The 9355-nt window shown below is 32.3% G+C and overlaps 1 pseudogene; it reads left to right on the forward strand.

Annotated features, from left to right (window-relative positions):
- The first annotated feature begins 4253 nt into the window (after window positions 1-4253).
- On the forward strand, window positions 4254-5120 carry LOC143563233 (protein ASYMMETRIC LEAVES 2 pseudogene; annotated as a pseudogene).
- Window positions 5121-9355: the final 4235 nt, after the last annotated feature.

Genomic DNA, 9355 nt, shown 5'->3' on the forward strand with positions numbered 1-9355 from the left:
ATATTCAATCTTAATCACTCTGCTCTTGGTAATATAACATCGATGTTTTCATGTTTTATGTTATATTACTTATTATAAAAAACAAATAAATCGATTAACTCAATAGCGAGGAGTATAATTTATTTAGTTTAAATATATACATTTACATTTGTATAGGTTAAATAAATTCTTTATACCATGCTACATTTAATAAATCACAAACTATCTTAAGAAATTGAAAATTATGTTATACTTATAGATTTTTTTAACAGCAAAATTTCATCTTTACCTTGAATTTGCAAAAATTTGAACACACAACTCCATATTTATAAAAAGGACACCATACTACTAAGCTAATAGGTCATGGATATATATTAGCTTCTAGTTATCATGAACTAAAAGATTAGGAAAAACGTATATTTATCAAAAACGAATTTTAATATGAGAGCAGAATATAAAATAATAAAATACCCCTTAAACTTGTGTGTGTGTGCGCACACATGGGTCTTATCATATAAAGAGTATGTCTTTTGTCGAAAGGTAAATTTGTGTTCGTTATATTCATGCACAAATATTGCTAATTACACATAAGTTACGATACTATAAAAATCCACAACCAAATATAACTAAATACACATAAATATTACACAACATATGCATTATAAAATATGTAGAACTTAGGTTAAGGACTTTGTAAAAATGTATGATTAAGGTTAATGACTTTTAGGGGGATGGTGCATTTTTGACTTAGTTTTATATTAAGGGCTTAGCGTATCCTTTACCTTTAATGGCTAACTTTTTGCATGTCTCTTTTATATATTTTTTTATGATTTTTTATCGGTTTCTAATATGTTTTTGCACTGGGTTTATGCTACTGCCAGTATTTCTAATATATCTTTTTTCAGGTCAATATATTTCTTTTTGGAGTCGGATCTTCCCATAAGCAACATCTATATTCTTTAAAATAGAGTTGTGATGTGCCTACATCCCTCCATACAGCCTAGCTACGTGTGAGATTTTAATGAGCATGGTCGAAGTTGTAAAATATATCTACTGCATAGCGCATATAGATAATTGTGCAATGTCAATAATAATTACGAAACCAATGTTGATAATTACACAACTTACATTGATAATTACATAAGTAACATCTATATTCTTTAGAATAGAGTTATGATGCGCATACATCCCATCCTTTCCATACCATACATAGACCTCAGCTACGTGCGAGATTTTAATGTGTATGGTTGAAGTTTGGAAAAAATATCACATAGTGCATATAAATAATTTTGCAACATCAATAATAATTACGAAACCTCTGTTGATAATTACACAACTTATGCTAATGATTACACAACTAATTGACGCGTATAAGACATAATTAATCACATATATATACATATGGTATATGGGCCTTTTTTTTATAAAGAAAAGTGATATTTTTAAAGTATATATATCGTACACAAACTAAAGAGTATAATAGATATGATTGTTACATTTTATTAAAAATAACTAACACTTTTTTTGTTTTCTATCATGTATTTGATTTGCTTAAATGCAAGCTTGAGAAACAGAATACCGTGCAGACTTACTAGGAAAAAAATGCAACTTTTCGAGCATCGTGTGTCGACTGAAAAAATCAACCTATGTGAGTTTCACGCACTGCCACTAAAGATGATACAAAACTAAGGAAGTTATGATCAAACGCAGACAACTATTCACATGAGCAGTATACAAATAATTCCAGTAATTATTATTGCTTTACAATTTTTGAACCAGATTAATTATTATTCAACTTCATTTGTTTATATTGTTATTACTGTAGTTTAAAATTGTAGAGTATCAATATTATCATAGTTCTTTGTATGTTTAGTAGTTTACTTTTATTTGTAACGTATCATACCCATGTGTATATATATATACATATTTATATATTTTATGAAGAAAGAAGTTAGCTACAATGAGAGAAATAGGGTAGGATCAAAGAGAAGTGGTAGATTCACTTTCTCCACGTTTCCTTAGGCTCGGTTCATGGGGGGGCTCTCTCTTTCTTATAATAGTCTCCTCCTGCTGACACCATCTTTATATGCTTCTTCCACGCCTGTTTTTTACCCTTAAAACCTGATCACATGAAAGCCTAAAGATTGCCTAACATTTTTCCAATTTCCTATATTTACACCATTATTTATTACTATCTTATTTTGTTCCAACCACCAAATATTTTCAAATTTTTCTTAAAATCTCTAAACCAACTTATTTTCTTCCTCTATGCATTAATACAATTTCATCATTTTACGCCTATTACCCCAAGAAAGTCCCCTTTACTTACTGAAGCTCTACTAATTTCGTACTGATCACACTTTACTCAGAATAAAAAGTTCAACATTCTTTTTTTCTTGCAACCCCTAAAAAACCCATAATTTATATTTATCTATAATTCATCAAGAAAGATTATAACTTTCTTTTTTCATTAAAGCCCTAAACACATTAACTATATTCATTTATTGACCAAGCAAGAGGAACCAATAAACACATACACACTTGAAAGAACACAGCAGTACTAGCAGGCTGACAGTACAGTTTGAAAGATTATTAGTCTCATCTGTCTTTTGAATTTAGGTAAAAAAGAAAGAACGAAAGCAGGATTCAAGGTGAGCATATCAACACCCTTTTGTATCTTTCTGTGTTTGTTTTTATGGTCAACCTAAAGGATTTGAGGCCCCCCTTATTTTACAATTCAACTCTTACTTCACACTGTTTCACTTTAAAGGAAAAAGAAGAAAAGAACTATATAAAGAGAGAGAGTGAGGTTTGACTGAAGAGATCGAGGCCATCATCATCATATCTTTCTATTGCTCCTAACTCCCAAGAAAAGTATAGAATTCAGGTTGAAATATTTACTCTCACTTTCTAGAATGAGTTTTTTTTTTTTTTTTTTTTTTTTTTTTTTTTTGAAACAACAAATTTTTCACCTAAAATCCCTCTAACCTTGCACTTACAAGGATTTGAACCCACCACCTCCACTTTAAAAGGTGGACACCATACCACTAGACCATTAGGTCATGGGTCTAGAATGAGTTTTTACTCTCACTTTGTAGAATGAGTTTTTACTTATTTAAATAATTTGTAAAAACCATTTTTGTTATACTTATACCAACAATGTGAATATCTTAGGGGACCCGGGGTGGAGCGTGACCGGCTTCCATCAAGCATGATGGTCTCACGCACACCGCCGCCGGTGCCCCATCTAGCGTGATAGGGGTGTGGTGCGTGATGGCTATCACGCTGTGAGGGGGGGAGGGAATTGAGAAAAATGGACTTGGTGTTATTACTATCAAAGTAAGACAAAATTACCACACCATACCACCATCCATACCAAATTTTATCACATGTGATGGATTTGGACTTGATGACATGGTACATCACCATTGGGTGTGGTGGGTGATGAAAGTGAAACCACCCCCTCCCCCCTTATGTAGTTATATATCATGCTTCTTAATCTTCTAAACATTTTAAGATATGCCCACCCGATCATCGCCATTCTCTGAGTATGTAATCGTGAGGTGTTAATGTGTTAGGTTGGTACTTACCCGAAGGAAAACTTGTACATCAGAAAGAAACCTACTATAGATGAAAAAAACCCTCTGGCTTTAACCAGGAACCCTCTACTTTTTTATTGCATATGGGACTTGAACCCAAAATCTCTCTCTTTTTAAATGTCTTACCTTAACCTTAAGTGGGCACTTTAATATATGTATATTATATGTATATATATTCATGTTATTTGAAGTGCAAAAAAGTCATCAATTATTGTTATCCCGAGAAACATTACAAATGTAATCCCTCAAAACCCTCGTCTTGAAATAACAACTCTCTTTACTTTCACGAGATCCAATCTTCTTAGCTTCTCTTCCATTCTGCTTCCAAATCACCCTCTTCATATTTTTTAAAAAAAAACACCTTCTTTTCTCATCATTTCAGTTCTAGTAAAAAAAGAAGAGATCTATTATACAGATTGTTTTCAATGGATAGCAAAAAGAGTTAGGGGAATAATTCAAGAAACCCTTGGTATATATATTTCAAATATATCAGATCTGTTTATATCTGTAACAATTTTCATAGTTACAAGTACTTGAATCAAGAATATATTCATGGGATCTCTCTTTTTCAAATAGTTCATTCACTAGTATATATATTTATTCATCAACCATTTTATAGAATATTTTTTCTTGTTTTAATTAATTTTTTTAGTTTCAAAATTGCATTTTTTTACTGATTGATGTTTATTTTTTTTGCAGAAAATTGTAACTAAGAGTTAATCTGGTGCAAGAATATATAATTAAGAAACCAATGGCATCATCTTCAAGTTCACCATGTGCAGCTTGCAAGTTCCTAAGGCGAAAATGCCAACCGGAATGTGTTTTCGCACCTTATTTCCCACCAGACCAACCGCAAAAGTTCGCAAATGTTCACAAAGTGTTTGGAGCCAGCAATGTCACAAAGCTCTTAAACGAACTCCACCCTCACCAACGCGAAGACGCCGTAAACTCCCTCGCTTACGAGGCCGAAATGCGCCTCCGCGATCCAGTTTACGGCTGCGTTGGTGTCATCTCTCTCCTCCAACAGCAACTCAGACAACTTCAGATGGATCTCACCTATGCGAAAACCGAGCTTTCGAAATACCAAAACCATAATTTGAGTAACACTCAAGGACTTATTGCAACACACCACCAAACCCTAGGAAACCATATATACCACCACCATTCACAGTCACTCACCAGAGCTTTTGATATCAACAATATTAATTACGACAACACCGCGGGTGTTCTTGCTCAACACACACAATTCCAGCAAACCCGAGCTGCGGGGACCGATGAACAGGTAATTAATAATTCATAATTATATGAAATGCTAGTGTTGAATTCTACTAAGATTAATTAATATTGTTTCTTTGTATTAATGATAATATTACATACTACTGGATTCTATGATCATAATATTATTTACACTGGAAACTTAATAATTATACCATATATCGATCAGTTTTGTTTTGTTTTGGTTTGCTTCTTTGATGTTATTGTTTCAAAATTATTTACTGCAAAATGTATGGAGATCAGTAGTTTGTTCATTGTGTGATGAAAACTAGGTGTAATGATTACACCTGTGGTCTATTTGTTGTATTTCAGGAATAGGATGGTCAAATTTAATGTTACTATTAATATCCTACCATCATATATTTATGATATGATAAATATTAATATTTTTTTTTATTTTATGTTTTACAATATATCGTAATGTGACTAATGTCTACGAGGAAATGAGTATTTTACTATTTTTAACTAACATGTTTTTTTTAACTATACTAACAATATTTTTTTGTTTTAATTAAATAACACTATAACTAACATAAAATATCAATTTTGTTTTGGGACTATTACATTTTCTTTTCTTGTTTTCTTCCTTGATTTCTATGATCACATGTCCATATTAATTATACTGTTTAATTTCTTTTCAAGGTTTATTTAATTATAAAACATAAGATATCAATAAGGTTGATAAAACTTAGCATATGATAGGACGGATTGCTTAATTAATTCTATGCTCAACATATAGTCATGAGGTTATACTAAAACAATTGACAACACAGATGATATATTTCTTTCCCCATATATCCGTACTCGTATTGCATCCATACTGATTTATCCTATTTGATACCGGTACTACTGATTCCAAGATATTAGCAACGAATTTGGCACTTACGGGCACTGTACTTTTTCAGCATTTCAATGTTTGGTACCCGTTTGAAATATGTAGATCTTTATTGGGAAGTCCCCATATATAATGGCTAATAAAATAGGTCAACCCCGTGCGTATCTTCATGCTATTTAGATCAAGTCGGCTTTTCAAATAATGAAACACGGAGTCACACATTCAAGTCGATAATCATATAGTCTTGTATATTCCAATCGACAACCCAAGTGTTTCTTGCGTATTCTGATCGACTTCCGATCAATACCATACGGTTCATATTAATTCATTGCAAGATTTGCACATTTTGATTCGTAACTTACTCCATTGATTGCACTTTGCAAGTTTCCTTATTACAATCGTAACCATGCTCCAAGCTTTCTTATTAGGGTTAAGGACTTAAGGTACATGTAACCATATTCCAATGGTACCGATAACAATTTAGCCAATTCGTTACCTACAGATTTAGCTTATTTGTTATTCGTATTAGTACCGGTACCAAGCTCATTGGAGATTTGAAAGAAAACAAAAAAGAAATGAAAAGATGTACCAAAGCGGGATCGATCAAAATATCGTCACTGATACCCGTACCATACATAAATTTGGTATTCAGATTTGTTGATATTCTGTACCGGTACCGATATTGATAAAGTAACTCATATGCATATTATCATTTGAAACTTTGTTCTGTACGCAAGTTTGTTAACTTTCGTATGGAAGCTTTGTTCCTAGTTTCGTACAAAACTCTTGTTCGCTTAGCTAGTTTCATTTGTCTGTTATTTGGCAGATAAAGCAATAGACATTGCTCGTTTCCATATAATGATTGGACGAACTCATTTGCAAATAATAATTCGGGACAATCAGAGGCATGAAAATACATTGATTGGGATAACTCATTTGTAAATTATGTGTATTTTTTGTTGAACGGTCAGATGTGTCATACACAATAATAAGTTTCGGAATAAACAAACAATGAACTAGCTTATGGAAATAACTTTAGAACGAAACAAGAAAATTTAAACTTCCGTGTGAAACAAAAAAAAAAAAAAAAACCTTAATTATGTGACTGACTGATACAATAACTTAGCAGTAGAAACTTAATATTATCTCAATAACCAAACAACCATGTACAATACTTGGTTATAAGTACAGATAATATTTATACCTAATGACTAATGAGTCATTAATTTGAAGTATTAATTATAAGGCTGAGGGGTGTGGAGCGCGACAGGGGGCGCCTGAGCCCATCCGCTCGCGCCCCAGGGCGCGAGCACCACACCACCGAGGCGTGAGAGGGGTGCGAGAGGGGCGCGAGCACGGAAAAAGAGGCTGGCGCAAGAGGGGTAGCGGCTGGGGGGAGCGTGAAGGAGGTCTGGGAATGCGTAAATAGAGCCGTTGGGCTCTTTGTTTATTAAAAAATTTTTTTTTTCAGAGATAGATACATATATATGTGTGTACAGAGAGATAGATACATATATATATATATATGTGTGTATCTATCTATGAAAGAAAGAAAGAAAGTGTAGAATAGATTGAGATAGAGTGGGGTTGAGTTGGTTATCAGCAGCTCACCTGGGTTTTGTTTGAATGAGATTAAAGTGGTCGAATTTGAGAAATTGGGTTTGAAATTGAAATGGGTTTTGTGGGTCTTGGGATGAAATTGGGTTTTGATTGAAAGATGGGTCATGGCCGCCATTGATGCAGGTTGGAAGGAAGAATGAGGAAGACAAACAAGACAATGGGTTAGTTGGTTTAGTGGAATGGTGATTAATATATTAACTTTGTTGGGAGGATGAACCTGGACACCCTGGGTGGGTTTGAACAATAATATTTGTGTTTACACCTTTTTAACTCGCTTGGGAATGTTAAAATAAACCGCTCGCGCCCCCTCTCGCGCCCCTCCACACCAGGTCCCGGGGCGCGAGCACCACAACCAACACCCATCTTATCAAGTTTCTCTCTCTGCCACACGTCACAATATTATTGGCTGGCGCCCCCACTCGCGCCCCCTTTCGCGCCCCCCACACCCCTCAGCCTAAATGTTTAGTTGTTTACTGTGTATGAATGGGTGTGGTCAGGAAACAGGAAGAACATTTTTGAACCGTACAACTGTGTAGGAACAAATTAATGGCAAATTAATGACAAAGTCACAAAACATGCCCTTTGTCTCTTTTGTTGACTTGTGTATAAATAATCAAATGACGGGTCCATCTTATATGTGGCTCGGTCGACGGACAATAAATTTTGACGGGGTATAAATTTATTTACCAAATAAAAGAATACATAAAAGTTCTATGTATTTTTTGAATTCAAATTCATTCCATTTCGATACTTAACATAAAAATTACATTCTCCTTTTTACCCTTTTTCTTATTTGATATTTATTTTTTATCTAACTATCTATATAATTGTTTACCATAAAATCCTATATGTCGCTCTCATGTTGTTCCCCACATTCTCTAGAGCCACCAGATTGTCTGATTTATAAATGGAGGTAAGAATAATTTTCACGAGTTATGGGTCTTACCAAACTCTAATAGCCCTCAAATGGGTTATAAGATCTCATTTATTGATAAACACTTTTATCATCAAACCCTAATTTAATTTACCTGCTTTACATGTTCTCCGTTGATGATTTATCATCTCCATAGTCCGTTAACTTCCGATACTACCTACCATTGTCAACTACATAAACACCCCTTTTTTCATTAGACAAATATTTATGTTCATGTTTGAAAATTTAAAAAAAAATCAATATGCTCGTGTTCGTTTATGTTTGTTCGTTAAAAATCTAAAAACCCTAAACATCTCAACTGATAAAACCCAAACGTTAAAAAATATAATAACAAACTAATATATATGTATTAAATTAAAACATAACTAAGTTAAAAAATAAAATAAGTCATCATAAAACAGCAAAACGATTAAAAACAAAACTTTAAATAAACTCCCGTAACACGGGAGGATCAAACTAGTTTCTTATAAATTGTTACCATTCTTTGTAGTATCGAAAAAGTATTATGAACTGAAAAATGAAAAGTAATATATATATATAGGATCAGGATCATGAGAGAACCTTTTTGAAATTGAGAACTTTGAGAACCATTTTGAACTACAAAAAACTTAAAAATAAAAAAAATCATAAAATAAAAAAAACACAAAAATGAAAAAAGCAAAAAATCCAAAATTCTTATTTTAACATCCCGGTTTCATAAAAAAACTGGTTTAGCTAAATTATATACACATATGTATAATATATACATATATGTACATTTACATGTTTTTTATACACATGTGTATAATTTAAGATAAATGATACTGTACATATGTGTATATTACGTAACTAAAGATTAAATAAAATTATACATATGTGTATAATACGACTTTTTTTTATTATTTTTTATTTTTTGTAATGAAACCGGAATGAAATATAAGAATTTTGGTTTTTTTACTTTTTTAAAATTTTTGTAATTTTTTGTTTTATGATTTTTTTAAATAATTTTTTTAAATGTGTTTTTAATGGTCCAAAATGGTTCTCAAAGTTCTCAATTTGCAAAGGGTTCTCTTAGGATCCTTACCCTATATATATATATATATATATATATATATATATATATATATATATATA

The sequence above is a fragment of the Bidens hawaiensis genome, unplaced genomic scaffold, assembly GCF_021521415.1.
Source record: "Bidens hawaiensis isolate Kalapana, Puna unplaced genomic scaffold, B.hawaiensis_p1.1 tig00021345_1, whole genome shotgun sequence".
Lineage (NCBI taxonomy): Eukaryota > Viridiplantae > Streptophyta > Magnoliopsida > Asterales > Asteraceae > Bidens > Bidens hawaiensis.